Genomic DNA, 18519 nt, shown 5'->3' on the forward strand with positions numbered 1-18519 from the left:
GTGTGGATCCTTCTTGTTATGCCTTCTTCTTGCTTGTGAAATCTACAGGGAATCCAACAATTATATAGCAATTATCTTTGTGTGTCCTTTATATCCACAATGCTCACATATTAGTCCTATTCTCCTCATCTGAGAACTCGATTGAGTTTGTTGATTATGTGGATTTGCAGACCTATGGTGTTGTTGTCCAGTTAATACTGGAAGTCATTTATCGTGATGAAACTGTGGATTCGTTTTGGCTAGCATAGTCATTGGTTCCTTTTCTCCTTCAGTCACTCCCAACTTCCTTTGGCTTTCCTCCTATATTTTTGTAGCATATGCTTGATTCACACTCAGAATAGTGGAACTGAGCAATATGTTGCTTCGCACTTGAGCAAAGCTCTCATGTAATCCGACTAGAAATTGTACTAGTCGCTGTTGGTTAACATATTTGACGTGAGGTCTAGATTCCACACAGTTATATAAAGGATTTGGGACCATTACATCCAGTTCGTCCCATTGTATCTTTGAGTAACAAACAGTCACTAGATCTATTCCTTGAGGTAGCATGCTGATTTTCTTCCACAGATAAAAAATTCTAGTTAAATTCGACTTGTCAAATTATTCCTTCAAATCATCCCAAATTCTCTTCGAGCTTGCTGCATAAAAAATGCTCATCATCAATTCATGTGCCACAGCTGCACTACGATGTACCATGGATTTACGGTACTTTTAATGCTTTAAACTTAAGAATGTGCATGTCTTTTAAGCATTTTTTAGCATATTTAATGTTGGTTGTGTTTATTTTGCAGGAATCTAACTCAGATATTTGGTTGAGGAATCACAAAACTAAATAAAGATATATTTAGTGTTTACGGGCTTATCCTACGACTCGTCATTATTTATACGGGACATAGGTATCAATCATTAAAAGACAGGAGAAAAATAAAAGTTGAACTAAAGACCACGAGTGAAGTGAATGATTCGTTCTTATAATTATGGGTCATCAAAAGAAGTCGTCAAAACGGCAGTGAATGAATGAGGAAAAAGTGAAGAAGATGGGTAAGTTCTACGGCTCGTCTAAATTCCCACGAGACGTAGAACTCACTTGTAACTTAAAGTTATAGGTGATGAAGAAAGGACAGTGTCTACGAACTAATTTGACAATTCGTTCTCAGAGTTACGAGCCGTAGAGAGTGGTTGTGAAGAAGAAAAATTCCTCAGTGCAACGTGAAGGGTTATGAGATGGGTCGACGACTCATCTAAAATGTTATGACCCGTAGAAATGAGTTGTAGACCACTTAAGGTTTCCTATGTTTTCCAAATTCATATTTATTTAGGATTGCTTGTCTATAAATACACTCCTTAGCTTTAGATTACTTTATGCACATTTTTGGGTTTGAGAATATAGCTTAAACTACTTTTGAGCTTTTTTTTTTTTTTTTTTTTTTTTTTTTTTTTTTTATGGGAACAGACCCTACACGAGGCTCCCACCTCTCGTGCACAGTCAGGGGTTAAGCAACACCCCCAAGCCTTAACATAAATAATCAAAATAAAAAATACAAGGAGGGGGACATAAACCTTACCTCCGATCCTATGGTGGTTCATAAGTCGACTAACCAATTAAGGTCGGCTAACTCATCCCCGATACAAAAAAGAGACTAACTATAACTAGAAAGCAGTAAACCTGTGAGAGGACTCCTCCCGGTACAATTCAACTATGAAAGCATAAATGAGGGCGACTCTCCCCTTCCATGAGAAAAAAGAAAAGTAACCTAGTCCTATTCCAACTATGCTACGTACCAGACATAGCTATATTGAAGAAGAACAAGTATACGAAACTTCTATCTCGCATGGGATGGGAAATTCTTTTCATCTTTGCTCTTTTTAGTCTTGTCGTACCAAGTAAATCCCGGTGAAATATGCCTTTGTATCAGTAACATGATTACCAGCTATGGGGGCTGGAAGGATAGGAAGTATATGGAGTTATAGTAGCCAACAACCTTTGATTTGTTGTGGAAGAAAGTGTAGCTGCATTCGAACACCTGCATGGCGGTCCAAATGTATGATTGCTGCAGACCTACACCTGCACAGATGGACAAAACCAGAAACCTACACAAGCAACCAAGTCTGGAGGTTGCTGTACATGGGTGTGTTGGTTTTGGCATCTGTTGTTGCTGATGCTGTTGAACTTCATCTTTCAATTCCGCACTTTCAGCTTCAGCTCTGTGATTGAGTTGTTGTTTGGTGTGTGGCTGAGTAGTTGTTTGGTGCTGTGTTCCCACAGTATGTATCTGGAGTTGATGGAGGTGTAACCTTTTACAGCTGCTCATGATATTGTTGTTGGTCCTTGGATGGTGTCTATGAGGGTGTTGGAGTTCCTTCTGGGCTGTATCTCCAAAAACCTGCATAAACAAAGAAGAAAACAAACAAGCAAGCTCACAATTATAAGAACAATTCCAAGAGTTCTGTTGTACAAACTCCTTATTGCTGCCATTGTAGTTAGTCTGCTTGTTGGTCCTTGCTTTGAAGTGGTTCATTCTTGTACCTGCACAGCCAAACAAGACCAACAATACATACAACCAAAGAGGTGTGCAAGCTGCTGTAGCATTAGCTTGTATTTGTTCCTTGGCTGCTGCAAGTTGGTGGAGCTGTTGCAGATGTTGATGGAATGCATCTGGTATGCATGGAGAGATGATCCATGCTTTAGTATCCAATTGTTTACAATTATGAGGATCTGCACCTGCACAGACAAACAAAAACAAAAACACCAAACCCAAAGCTGCCAATCTGCAGGTGGCTGCAGGTTCCCTAGGTTGCTTGTTGGTCTTTGTTTTGAGGTGGTTAGGCCTCTTGGAGTACCTGCACAGAAAAACAAAAACAACAAACTTGTATATGTTTCTTGTCTGTTGCAGGTTGATAGAGTTGTTGCTGGAATGTGTTAGTAGTTGAGAATGTGTTTGGCAAGCTGAGTGTGTTGCTCCAAAGCAGCCCCAAGATACTGCAGTCTTTTTAGCATGGGGAGTCTGCCAGCTGCATTGGTGAAGTTGAGAATGATTGATCATGGAGATCAATGCATTCTCCAGGAGGGGGCTGTAGTTGGGGTACCTGCATAGACAAACACAACCAACAATCCTTACCACCAAAGAGAGCTGCAGGCTGCTGCACCCATGTTCCTTGTGTGTTGCAAGTTGGTTGAATTGTTGCTGTAGTGTGTTGAAGTTAAAGAATGTGGTTGGGGGGCTGCTCCATAGAGGCCCCAGGACATTGCATCCCTCATAGCAGTTCCAAAGAGGGCCAGTTTTTGATGTCCCTAGGCAAAAACAAACAGCCAAATACAAACAACCAAACAACCACAAAATCCAGAAGGAAGTTGCTGCTCTGCACAGTCCTTGTGTAGGCCTCTTAGTGTAGGTATTTGTTTTGGTGGTTGTATCTGTGGTGTGATCTATGTAGGTGTTGGGAACACATGTTGATGAGTCCATCCTGACATCTGCATCTACACAACAAACAAGAACCAGCAAGAAAGGAGCTGCTGCAAGTGTTGAGTTATTAGAGAAGGCATAGATGGAGTGGATTTGTTCCTTGTCTGTTGCAGGTTGGTGCTGGGGTGTGTTGATAATAGAGAATATGTTTGGCAAGCTGAGTGTGCTACTCCATATAAGCCCCAGGTTACTGCAGTCCTCATAGTAGTGCCAAAGAGATTCTAAGCAAAGAAAGTCAACCAAAGACAAGCAACAAAGCAAACAGGTGTTGAACTGCTGCAGGTGTTGCAGGTGTTGGGCTGCTGCAGGTGTTGAGTTGATGCAGGTGTTGTCCTCTATGTATTTGATGTTAAAGCATGTTGGTGTAAGTCTCCAACAACCTGCATATACACAGCAAATAACCAGACACAAGCAAAGACTTATACAGGTTAGTAGAGAGGAATGGATCTCAAATAGGCTTTTGGAGCCTGTTAGCATTTTCCATGTCGCTCGACTAACGTCTCCACTAATCCTTTTGAGCTGAAACTTCATGAGGTTTGCATATATATTCATTACTTTAGCCATGCAAAGTTTGAAGGCTTGTTTCCCAAGTTGGAGCTTCCATTTAGCAAAATTCTTCCTTTTTAAGGTTAAGACAGCTGATTGTTTCAAGCTCGCTCGCCTAACGTCTAAAATTATCCGTTTGGGCTGAAATTTCTTGGGCCTTATCAAAAACATATATGCTACCATCCTGAAAAGTTTGGGAGACTTTGGGCAAGTCCACAAGTTACTCCCTACCCTGCACCTGCTGCCCTGCTGAGGCTTAGAGGTTGCAGGGTGTTTGGAAGATGTTGTTGTGCTCTTGTCTATGTATTTGTTGTTGAAGAATGCTAATATATTACTCCAGACACCTGCAATAGTACAACAAACAAGCCCAAACAAAACATAATATACACAGACTAGCAATAAAGAGGGGACCTCAGTAAGAGCTTTGGAAAGTGTTATCATTTTCCAAGCCGCTCGACTAACGTCTCCAATTATCCATTTGAGCTGAAACTCTATGGAGTTAGCATGTATATCCTCTCCTTTAGTCCTGCAAAGTTTGAAGACTTGTTTCCCAAGTTGGATGGCCCAAATTACTAAAGACCCTCTCTTTAGGCTTAAGGCAGCTGAATGTTTCCATGTCGCTCGCCTAACGCCTCCAATTATCCGTTTGGGCTGAAACTTGTTGGAACTTATCACAATAATATATTCTAACATCCTGCAAAGTTTGGGGGGCATTGGACAAGTCCACATGCTACTCCACACCCTGCACCTGCTGCCCTGCTGAAGCTTAGAGGTTGCAGGGTGTTTGGAAGTTGTTTTTGTGCTCTTGTCTATGTATTTATTGTTGAAGAATGCTAATATATTACTCCAGACACCTGCAATAATACAACAACCAAGCCCAAGCAAAAAATAATGTACACAGACTAGTAATAAAGAAGGGACCTCAGTAAGAGCTTTGGAGAGTGTTATCATTTTCCACGTCGCTCGACTAACGTCTCCAATTATCCATTTGAGTTGAAACTTTATGGAGTTAGCATATATATCTTCTCCTTCAGTCCTGCAAAGTTTGAAGACTTTTTTCCCAAGTTGGAGGGTCCAAATTACTAAAGACCCTCTCTTTAGGCTTAAGGCAGCTGAATGTTTCCATGTCGCTCGCCTAACGCCTTCAATTATCCGTTTGGGCTGAAACTTGTTGGAACTTGTCACAATAATATATTCTAACATCCTGCAAAGTTTGGGGGGCATTGGACAAGTCCACATGCTACTCCACACCCTGCACCTGCTGCCCTGTACCATCCTGCTAAATCCTAAATCTATTGGTAAGGAGATTATCCTATTAGAGCAGTAAATTAGGGAGACTCTCCCTTTTTCAATGGGCCTGATTATCATTATTAATATCAGTTAATAATTCATTGTATGAAGAAGTTCCTTCAATGTGGTTGATTGATCTTCTTCATCTTGGTTCTCCTGAAGCTAGCCATGCCAGCTTTGTCCATTTTGTAATGTCCCTTGGTCTCTCTTGGAAGCTGCTGAAAGCTGTAGTAGTGTTGTGTATAGCTTTTCATATGGCTTTCCTTTGAGAGTGAATCTGCAGTATAATTAGCTTCCCTAAAGATATGACTGAACTGGAAATTCTCCAGTTTGCTAACCAATACCTGCAATTCATTAGTATAAGCAACAATGTTCCATGGAGGTTTAGCCTCTTGTTTGAGCCACTTGATTAGAAGTTCAGAATCCACTTCAAGGGCTACCCTGCTGTATCCATGTTGTAGGCACCACTGAATACCAATAATTGCTGCCTGCACTTCAGCTTGGTTATTAGAACCACAACCTAGTAGAGATGCAAAAGCATATATTAACACTCCATTATGGTCCCTTAGAATGCCCCCTGCCCCTATCTTCCCTGGATTGTTAAGGGCACTCCCATCTGTGTTTAGCTTGATCATTGTAGGTTGTGGTTTAGTCCAGCATACTTTGGTTATTCTCAATTCATGTTGGCTTTTTTCAACCATGGTAACAAAATCTGCCCAATTACTTGGCAACTCAATATATGGATACACAGTGGAGATAAGCATATATAGATCTTTGGATATTGAGAATATTACTCTAGTTGCATTAGACTTCTTGCCCCCATACTTGCATGCACATCTATTCTTCCATAGATTCCAACACACAAAAATGGGGGTAGCCTGCATTACTAACTTATATAGCTCATTGTTAGTTTTGACTAGCCACCACCTCATCAATAGGGTTTTTAGAGGAATGTTGCTGTGTTGCAGACCCCAGTACCTTGAGAAGTGCTTCCATATGTGTTGTGCAAAGTAACCTGATACAAAGATATGCTCTATATCATCAAGACCTGCTCTATAACAACAGGAGCATGTCCAAATGCTACTATTCTGTCATTTGTGGGGAGTTTAAGTCTGAAAGCTCTCCAAAGCAGAAAAGAGGCCTTGAAAGGAATACTACTGTGCCATATGTTGCTGTTAGTGGTTGATCTTGTCTTTTTCTTCCTTACCAACTCCCAGGCTGATGAACAAGTGAAATTACCATGAGAGTTAGGCTTCCAGTAAGCTTGATCCTGCATATTTGGATTGTAGCTGATGGGAGTGCTGAGAATCTTGTGCACCAGCTGAGGGGGTGCATGTTTTCTTACTTTCTCTTCATTCCATCCTCCATTTTCCATGAATTCTGATACAATAGAGTTATTCAATCTGGGGAGACTTTCATTGTGGTAAGCTAAGGGACCTACCCCTAGCCAATCATCCCACCAAAAGCTGCTTGTTCCAGACTTAATCCACCACTGTATATGAGGTTCTATATCCTTTTTGTTGCTCATCATATGCTTCCACATTAGGGACTGTCCTGTGTTCCACTTTTTAATGACTGGATGAGCCCTTTGGCAGTATTTTGCTTTAAGGAATTCCCCCCATAGAGTCTTCTTTGATCTGAAAGTCCACCATTGTTTGTATTGGAAGGATAAGCACACATCCTCTAATTTTTTAACACCTATACCACCCTCCTCATAAGGATAACTGAGAGTATCCCAAGAGGCCCAGTGATATTTTCTTCTTTCAGTATCCCATCCCCAAAAAAAATCAGCAATTAGTCTTCTGATCTGATTCATGGTGGTCTTGGTAGGACTGATAGCCGACAGCAGGTGTATAGGAATGGATTGCAGCACTGTTTTCACCAAGGCGACTCTACCTCCATAGCTTAACATTTTAGTCTGCCATCCCCTAATCCTGCTTAGAACCTTAGAAACCATACTAGAGAAGTATATGATCCTTTGTCTTCCTATATATAGGGGGCAGCCTAGGTAAGTGATTGGGCCATGAGTGCATTTGTATCCTGTGATCATGCTGACCCTATCCACCACACCAGAGGGAGTATTCAGTGGCATCATGGTTTGACTCTTATCTTTATTGATAAGTTGTCCTGAAATAGCTTCATACAGTTTAAGAGTTTTGGTAATCAGTGCACTATTGTCAACTAAGGGCACTATTGTCATGTTGAGCTTTTATTCTTGAATTTGGGTTTTTGTTATCGATATTTTACTTTCGGATTTTATTAAAGATTTTTTGGGTTCGCATAATTCTCATTGTAAGTTTATGATTTCTTTTAACCTGGGAGGGGAACCACCTCCCGAGAATTATGCGAACCCAAAAAATCTTTAATAAAATCCGAAATCATGTTGAGCTTTTATTCTTGAATTTGGGTTTTTGTTATCGATATTTTACTTTCGGATTTTATTAAAGATTTTTTGGGTTCGCATAATTCTCATTGTAAGTTTATGATTTCTTTTAACCTGAATATTATTGATTGTGAACACGTAGTTATGAGTAGTTAATTCCACAATCAGGTTTATGGGAACCATGAAGAATTAACGACGTAGAACTTTAAAAAAAAGTAATTCTTGAATAGTGTGCATGTATGTATTATTTTTTTCCTTCGTTTTAATTGCTTTTTAGCGGTGGCCAACGTTAGTACTCGCCTTATCCTTACTTTCCGGATCAAAGAGGTAACGGATGGGGAAAGGGATTAAACAGAAAGATTTGGGTCTAATCATCCTCATCTAACGTTAGTACTCGCCTTATCCTTACTTTCCGGATCATGATTTCGGATTTTATTAAAGATTTTTTGGGTTCGCATAATTCTCATTGTAAGTTTATGATTTCTTTTAACCTGAATATTATTGATTGTGAACACGTAGTTATGAGTAGTTAATTCCACAATCAGGTTTATGGGAACCATGAAGAATTAACGACGTAGAACTTTAAAAAAAAGTAATTCTTGAATAGTGTGCATGTATGTATTATTTTTTTCCTTCGTTTTAATTGCTTTTTAGCGGTGGCCAACGTTAGTACTCGCCTTATCCTTACTTTCCGGATCAAAGAGCTAACGGATGGGGAAAGGGATTAAACAGAAAGATTTGGGTCTAATCATCCTCATCTAATTAGCTTGAATGGATCAAGGAATAGCTAAATCTTGGATCATTGGTAAGGGTTAGTAAACCATACACTCATAGACAGATCAAGTTGCGTAATGAAATCCACTTATTTTTCAGATCAAAGACTTGGTGAAATTAACTTATGATTCTACATGTAACATGCTAGGAAATATTACTAATAAAAAAGGTCTACTTAGTTAAGGATTTGTGGAGAACACATAAAACCTGTCACGACCCAACCCCGTAGGCCGCAACTGGGTTCCGACCTGGACCCTCTCATGCGTATTTATCAACTACACTTAAGTTGAACCGTGTGTGATGTGATACTATATACAAAAACCCCAATAGTTTAAAACTTTTTCATGTACATGTAGCCTCTTTCATTTGTATCATATCATGAAAGGGCACGCGAGCCGACAAGGCTGCTATAACTAAAACATTCCCAACATATCGAATAGGCAACATCGAAACTAACTCACAAACAACCCACATATACATATCTCTACAGACCTCTAAGAATAGTAACAATAATATATGGCGGGACAAGACCCCCGCCGTACCCCTGAATGTATAAATATATACATTAAGTGACCAGCATCAAAATTTAGGCTCCAGAACAGTGAAGCACTTCCGACACAGCTGAGAGGAACTCCTACGCTGATGGATCTCCAGAATAAACATCTGTATCTGCGGGCATGAAACGCAGCCCCCTCGAGAAAAGGGGGGTCAGTACGATATATGTACTGAGTATGTAAAGCATAACACATCGTAACTGAGATCATAACTGAAATAGGGATGCAGGGGATAAGTATAACAATTAACAATTTACTGTACCTGCACCTTAGGACACGTGATCCTATACACCATCATATACTGTGCCCGGCCCTCTAGTGAACTCAGTGTCATTATCATTACTTCATAATCACAAATCATCTTATCATAATGCATTTCATTTCATCATATCATCGTATACGGTATCATACCATCGTATACGGTATCATCTTATCATGTATATCATCGTATTATACCCGGTTCACTACGGGGCTCAGGGTCACAATGTATTGCTTTAATCATATATGCATGCCTACATAAAGTATCCGGCCCTTTAGTGAGGGACTCGGTGAATGGAGTGGTGTACGTCTATAGCGTACCATCATAATATACATATGTACCCGGCCCTTTAAGGAGGGACTCGGTGTTCCTTCGTTATTTCACCACATATACTATCATATTACTACCAGCTCGGGACTCGGTGAATAATCATATCGTCATAACATATAACATATATCACACCTCACGTACGGCATCGCCTCCTCGTGCATGGAACTATACACATCCGGCCCGGGACGCGGTGAAAGAAGCAGTAACACTGTGCACGATAACATATCCCGGCCCATCATGGGACTCGAGAAAGGATGGGTTACAGTATACACGAGTAGAGTAGTGAGAAACCATATGCAACTAAGTCATTATCTAAGACTCGATGAAACAGTCAAGTGAACCGTCACCTGAAGACTGGGGGAGTAATTATCCGAGGTATCCCTTTAGCTGTCATTAGGGCTTATATCAGTTGGGGCTTCAGGGATCACAAACATGCATCAAAATAATGCCACATAATTCATGCAATCAGAAATATAGTCTATGAAATCAGAAACACAATTTATCTAGTCAAAGACTCAACTCATGCAATCAACGGCATTTATCATTTCAGAGCCTCTAAAAAGAGGAGCTGGTACCTCTACTTTCTATTCATTATATAGCAGGCTCGAGAATAGTAGTTTGACTACTTTCAGACTCTTAATGTTCAGGAGTGACTACAAGTCACGAGTTACAATCAGAGCTTATAAATGGAATTACCTCTAAACCTATATCATATACCATTTCACTTAAAGTTAAGTCATTCCAAAGGAAATAAGAAATAGGCTTTACATGTACTAGTTTTCATCACATAGAAGACAAAAAGGCAATGACTCAGCTATTGCAGAAGTTCTAATACCAAGAAGTAAACAAGAGTCTCGACTCATACTCAGGGCTTTACGAATGGATTGAATCCCAAATATCGTATACATATCATTCATAACTTATATCTAAGACATGCCAAAAGAAAAGAAGAATAGTTCTACATATCTATTCCAAAAACACGCCAAAGGAAAGCTTCACATACCTTGTATGGACTTCTCTTAATCACGTCCACATCGTTGTCCTCGAAACCTATTTAACATGGAAGTAATGTAAGTATTAAAAACCTTGGACTTTTCAGCAACTTAGACTACCCACGAGTATTCATAACATTCTTCCCTTCGCTCGCCTTCTCGGCTAGTTCCTTAACTAGTTAGGATGTTAACGAAAATCGGGCAGCACCTCCCCTATAATGTGCCCTATCCGAATTCCCAACCATGTCTTTAGAACCTGCAGCCAACCAACAATGCAACCACCAACCCATACATATACATATTACGACCAAAATTACACAATATAAACCCCCGACAATTAACTCGAAACTAAGATACCAAAACTAGAGTCTTTAATCTTTCTTTCGCGAATTCTTTAATTGCAAAGCAGAGGGTCATGTGGCTGAAACCAGCAGCTCCCACACCTCATTTAGATAACTTTTAGACCCTGCAACACGCCACAACACAACCAGCAGCAGCCCCTACACGTACAACACCTTATTTCGACAACAACTTAACTATAGCGATTCCAAATTCGTTTATTCCGAACGCTGAACTTTTCAAACCTTTTACCCAACTTCCAGCAGCTCCTAAGGTGTGTAATACACCCTAATTTAACCTCATAAACTTCAAATTAGAGGGGAAGAATTTACCTTTCCCGAAATTGACTAAAACTTGCCGAAATCGCGCCTCGGAATTTTATTTACGTGCTGAATCGTTGTGGCAGCTTGCTGTCTGATTTTTGCTGCACAAAATCCTAATTTTATACTACTAATACTTCCATATCATTGTATTATACGCTAATTAATTAATTTACGGAACGAAAACGGGACTTACCTATTTTGCTCCCAAAGCCGTCGCAATTTTCTCTCCTTAGCTTTAGGGTTTTTTTGTTCACGTTGCTGCTGGAAATTTTGATGAACAAGCTAAAGTTTGAGATACATATCACTTATATGGGTGGTCCCAAGGGGTGACACGTTTCAAGCCATGATTGGCCACCGTGTCATGCTGCCAATTAGGGGCTACCACGTGGCAGCGGGGTCCACCTCCCCCAAGCAGCTGCATCACCTACTTGACCCTAAGTAGGTGCATCACCTGCTTTCTTGAGGTGCTGCCACATGTCGCTCCTCCATTGGCTTCCACGCATCGTCTTTTTCCCTTCTTCACGGGTTCGTAATCTCGTCTTACTTTAAGAGCTCATGTAATCCGAACTACGTAAGCTTGGTATATCCTTAAGCAACTTAAGTGTATAAGACTAACTTAGTTTCTTACGTAGGTAAATCGATTCCTACGACTAATTTCTTAGCCTCCAACTCTTTCCGGATTCTTATGACTCTATCTCCAACCTCCCTTCTCGCGAGGTATCACAATCTTCTTTCCTTAGAGTTGTTTGATAGTGTCGTAGCTTATCCGGCTCACATGATAGTGTCTAAGGAACTCAAGAAGACGTTTCGAGCTCAAGAGTGTGGGGTGTAACATCCTTCCCCCCTTTAGAACATTCGTCCCCGAATGTTGAATAAAACTTTCCTTAAGACTTTATACGGATCATAGGGAGATGCCTTTCTACTGGAATGGCATACATTTTCGTCCAAAAAATTAATATACGAGTTCCAAGACTGGGGCTATCCGTAGACATCGGGAATAGGTATGGATACTTGTGTTTCATGTCCTTTTCAACCTCCCAGTTTATGTCTTCACGATTCTTATTCCGCCATAGTACCTTGACGGAAGTTATGTCCTTAGTTCGCAACCCGTTTAATCTGCTGATCCCGGATGGAGATAGGTTGCCCCTCGTAGGATAACTCCCTGTTACGTGGACCTCCTCCACGGGAAATATTCTGGGAGCGTCGTTCCCATTCTTACGGAGCATTGATCTGTGAAAAATGAATGTATTGTTTCAAATCAGACGGTAGGTCCCACTCATAGGCAGCTTTATCTATTCTAAAAATGCTCTGCGAAGGATCAATGTGTCCTCTTCTTGCTGACTTTAGGCTGCTAATCGATATCTTGTTCTGGAATAAGCTTTACTTCATCAATAATTTAGTGGGTCACATCTGGGCCTGTCCCTTAATCGAAGGGCAAAATGTCATACTAAGATTCATCTGGGTTCCTCAATCCCTTTCGAAATGATTTCCAGCAGTTAGCTGTAAATTGAACTTTTCTATCTGAGATAATAGATGTGGGGACTCCGTGAAATCTTATTGTTTCCCTACTATGTCATTTTGCAGAACCCTCAGCTGAATATGCCTTTCTAACTGGAGGGGAACAGGTTGATTCTGTCAGCCCATCTACCATAGCCCGTATGAACTCCCAGTTCCTTAGAATGCGAGGTCAGCTCGTACTATAATACATATTAACTGCTTTCCACCTCTGAGTCGGGGTTTCCATTCCCTGAGATAGGCTATCAGACTGCTAATGCTTCTTTTAACTTAAGCTATTGTACAACTCCTCTTAATCCAACTTATAATACCTTAGGTATGCTATCTTTCTCTTTTACTCAGATCTTTTCTCCAGTTTTCTTACCATACATCATATTGTAATCCTTACATAAACGTGTGTACGGACATAGAGCAGCCCAGAAAATTCCTTAGCATTGCTATACTAGTGGCTTACCTCCTTTAGTCGAGGTCAAGGCTCCACTATGGCTCTTGTCCTTAATACCGATTATATCTGAATAGTTCTGCCTCGAACCATCTTACACTTTTCCTGAATAGATTCTAAATATGGCAATCACATTGTTATTACTGACTTTCTTTTATCGAGTAATTATTTGACCTCGCTCTTAGTACGCTAATATTCATAGGTTGCACAACTATTCTTGTGCCATTTTCACGAGATGCATTGTATTTCAGTCATAATCTTTTCTGCTCTTGGCTTACTCTGTTCTATATGTGTCGTTGTACCAACACGCCTTTATAATCTCTTTTTGTCATACTTGTTTTGTTCTCTTTCTCACTTCCCAGAGGGTCACCCATCCCAGTGCTACTCTCATTCGAGCACGCTTAACTTCGGTGTTTTGACGAAATCTGGTGCATTAGTGTGAGTATGATCACGCCCATCCCTTATGGGGTCTCGTTTGAAGTTTAAGCGTTTCCACTTACATACGATAGCATTAGTTGATTTTCTCTTACGTTTGTACTTCTTTTGTCCACTTCCCCCCTTTTAGGGTGTACCTATGTCATTCTCCGTATATCTTCAGCTATTTACACACGAATGATTCTATTCCAACATATTTAACGGGTTGCACCATATCTACATCTTCTGTTAAATCATCCCCACGTTAGGTTGCCTTTCTAGGAAACCCTAGCACAATCATAGGGTGCTGTAATATTTGGAATATCTCGAATCGAATCTCATCTAATGATTGATACTCGAGTAGTATCCGTAATATAGTAGTGCACTCAAAGCCACATTCCATTCATCCCAATCAGTAATTAGCGAGGGCTCATAATTGGTGCATATTCCCCACTCGAGTGTACTTATACTTTAATGACTCATGTTTCGACCTTCGTCATTATACTAACTTTATTCCAGTGGATACCACTAATCATTAGAGTGGAGTCACGTGTACACCATACTTCTTTACGACTCCTGAGCTTGCACCTTTGTCGTGTGCCTAAGGCTCATTTCTAATCCTGCTTAAAACCACATCAACTTCGTGGTAGTAGTGGCCTTGTCTTAATACTTTTTCATCGTACTATACCTCCAGTTCGTAACTGTCTATGACTCTTTTTGTTCGATACTTATACTTAATTAATCGCATCTATCTTGAGTGCCTCTATTAGAACTTCTGTATTATTCCTTCAACTCATTTCCATTTTTGGTTGGGCGTAAGGAATTCCATATTACCCTTTATTTCCTTGCACTAGCCATCCTTTTCGTCATCATATAACCTTTATTCGAAACTTTCCTTATGGAACTTGATAAATCTTCCTTATTTGTTCCATAGCTTGCTTTTCCGTTCCACACCTATCTTTACATTCCATTTACATGGACCACATCATACCTTCTAGTTAATTCCTTACTAAGTTTTGCTTATTCTAATAATGGTTTTTGTTATGTTCACATGGTACCTTGTTCGCATTCAGACCCATAGTATAATACCGCTTGACTTTCTTCACGATTCTTACTATGGGTTACTTACCCTTCTTAGCTAGTCTTATCCTTAATGTCTCACAAGCTATCTTATTAACACTTCATATCCATCACAATTCTTTTCCCTTTGTACTCTTGTCTTAACCATACTGTTACTTCCTTCAACTATCACTTGTCATAGTTTATCCCTATGTATCAATTTAGGCAATGCCTTACTATCTCATTTTATCTCGATCTATCAGTCCTCTCTGAGTCATTTTCTTTGGCTTATAGTTCCTTTCTAACTTATTCTACTATTCCAGTATCATCCTCCTAGTTTCTATTGCCATTAACTCAGCAATTAACTTATTTCTCGAGGTCAGCCATACTTGTTTAGTCAAATCTCATCATTGTTGCGAGGACAACCTTTCAAGACATACTATAGCCCTGTATCTCATTCTCCTCTTATTTCTAGGAAAATTTGGGCAGAGTTTCCTCTGTATTTCTTACTATCTCAACACCTGCACGCAGAAAAATACCAACAATGCCTCACAGGGCACACATATATACATTCATATTGTATAACATCTCAGCCACATAGGGCACACATATATAGTCATATCATTTCATATCACAGCCGCACAGGGCGCCCATAATTAACAGTATGGAAATGAACTTACCTGTTATGTCCACTCGAGCTGCACCTGTTATACTTTCCTGTTTACCTTTCCTTTCACTTTTCAATTGTATCTGTCAATCGCATTTCAATATCTTACCTGACATAGGGCTTTTGTGCCTTTGCTTACCTGCGTGCTTCGTAAAATCCAATATTGTCAGTTACTTTCTTCTATCGGCGTTGTCTTCCTGCTAAAATCGCAGGTTAGTATGAGGAATTTCATTTTCTATAGCTCGGCTTTATCGCACGATCTTAGATATGGTTCTGAATATGACTTCAGGACCCTCACTCACTTTTGAATGTTAAACTTTAAAGTAGTAAGCTGCTATCTTCGAGTCTTCTATATGACTGTATAACAATTGATTCGACTAAACTCTTGTTTGTAAAAAAGAAAGTCTCTGAGATAATCAATGCTCGGACTGCTATAAGATATTTCACATTGGCATACGTCTAAGATTTCTAAAAACTCCTTTTTACATAGTCCTTAGTGACAGTTAAAGAGTTTACATCAGATACCTTCTGCCCTGATCCTAGGTGTTGGTTCACTTGATGACTTCATTGAGTCTCAGATAATGATATAAAATGTGTTTTGTTTATCACTACTCTACTCGTGTATACTATAACACTGCTTTCACCGAGTTCCGTGCCAGGTCCGTTATCGTGCACAACTCACTGCATTGTCCACCGAGTCCTTCACTAGAGGGTCGGGTACGTATATATATATATATATATGATGATTATGTGTTATAATAAGGTGATGATGGCGCAGGGCCTGATATTGATACTACAAATATGATTCACCGGATCCCTGAAAGGGCCGGCTATAATGTATAATTTGAGCATGCATGCTTTTATGACTCATAGAGTACAGGTATAGGTTTCCAATTTTGATAGTTTATTCCCTGTTTCTCTACTTCAGATATGCTTCAAGTTGTATTATGTTATGTTTTACATACTCAGTACATATGTCGTACTGACCCCCTTTCTTCGGGGGGCTGCATTTCATGCCCGTAGGTACAGGTATGGGTTTTGGGAGTCCGTCAGCTTAGGATTCCGCTTAGCTTAGATGGAAGAGGCTCCATTGTATCGGAGCCTAGTTCTGGCACTAGCCACTGATGTATATCATCATTTTATTTATTCAGGGATACGGCGGGGGCCTTGTCCTGCCATATGTTGTCATTATTAGTTTTAGAGGTCTGCAAACATGTATATATGGGTTGTGTATGTCAGTTTGATTCAGCTGGGTCTACCTGGTATATGATATATGTGATTATGTTATGGCAGCCTTGTCGGCTTGCGTGCCCTATCATGTTGTGACACAAACGAAAAAGGCTACAGGTTTATGAAAATATTATCGCCCAATGGGGCTCTGTTGCATGATATTATCTTATTTATGATTCAATGTGACCACAACTAATAGATATATGTACGGGGGGTCCAGGTCGAACCCTAGTCGCGGCCTATGGGGTTGGGTCGTGACAGAAGTGGTATGAGAGCAGTTCGCCCTTAGATTGTCTACAGACCGTGTCTAGTAGAGTCTTGGTTATCGATGTGTTGCGCGCCACATCTATAAACAGGAAGCTACAGGATATTTAGGATGTTACCTTGAAAGTAACATCCTAAATATCCTGTAGCCTCCTATCTATAGATGTGGTGAACAACCCACCGATAAACAAGACTCAACTAGACACGGTCTATAGACATTCCAAGGACGAACTGCTCTGATACCACTTCTGTCACGACCCAACCCCGTAGGCCGCAACTGGGTTCCGACCTGGACCCTCTCATGCGTATTTATCAACTACACTTAAGTTGAACCGTGTGTGATGTGATACTATATACAAAAACCCCAATAGTTTAAAACTTTTTCATGTACATGTAGCCTCTTTCATTTGTATCATATCATGAAAGGGCACGCGAGCCGATAAGGTTGCTATAACAAAAACATTCCCAACATATCGAATAGGCAACATCGAAACTAACTCATAAACAACCCACATATACATATGTCTACAGACCTCTAAGAATAGTAACAACAACATATGGCGGGACAAGACCCCCGCCGTACCCCTGAATGTACAAATATATACATTAAGTGACCAGCATCAAAATTTAGGCTCCAGAATAGTGAAGCACTTCCGACACAGCTGAGAGGAACTCCTACGCTGATGGATCTCCAGAATAAACATCTGTACCTACAGGCATGAAACGCAGCCCCCCCCCCCCCCCCCCCCCGAGAAAAGGGGGGTCAGTACGATATATGTACTGAGTATGTAAAGCATAACACATCGTAACTGAGATCATAACTGAAATAGGGATGCAGGGGATAAGTATAACAATTAACAATTAACAATTTACTGTACCTGCACCTTAGGACACGTGATCCTATACACCATCATATACTGTGCCCGGCCCTCTGGTGAACTCAGTGTCATTATCATTACTTCATAATCACAAATCATTGTGTCATAACACATCCCGGCCCATCATGGGACTCGAGGAAGGATGGGTTACAGTATGCACGAGTAGAGTAGTGAAAAACCATATGCAACTAAGTCATTATCTAAGACTCGATGAAACAGTCAAGTGAACCGTCACCTGAAGACTGGGGGAGTAATTATCCGAGGTATCCCTTTAGCTGTCATTAGGGCTTATATCAGTTGGGGCTTCAGGGATCACAAACATGCATCAAAATAATGCCACATAATTCATGCAATCAGAAATATAGTCTATGCAATCAGAAACACAATTTATCTAGTCAAAGACTCAACTCATGCAATCAACGGCATTTATCATTTCAGAGCCTCTAAAAAGAGGAGCTGGTACCTCTACTTTCTATTCATTATATAGCAGGCTCGAGAATAGTAGTTTGACTACTTTCAGACTCTTAATGTTCAGGAGTGACTACAAGTCACGAGTTACAATCAGAGCTTATAAATGGAATTACCTCTAAACCTATATCATATACCATTTCACTTAAAGTTAAGTTATTCCAAAGGAAAGAAGAAATAGGCTTTACATGTACTAGTTTTCATCACATAGAAGACAAAAAGGCAATGACTCAGCTATTGCAGAAGTTCTAATACCAAGAAGTAAACAAGAGTCTCGACTCATACTCAGGGCTTTACGAATGGATTGAATCCCAAATATCGTATACAT

This window comes from Solanum dulcamara, chromosome 8 (assembly GCF_947179165.1).
Source record: "Solanum dulcamara chromosome 8, daSolDulc1.2, whole genome shotgun sequence".
NCBI lineage: Eukaryota > Viridiplantae > Streptophyta > Magnoliopsida > Solanales > Solanaceae > Solanum > Solanum dulcamara.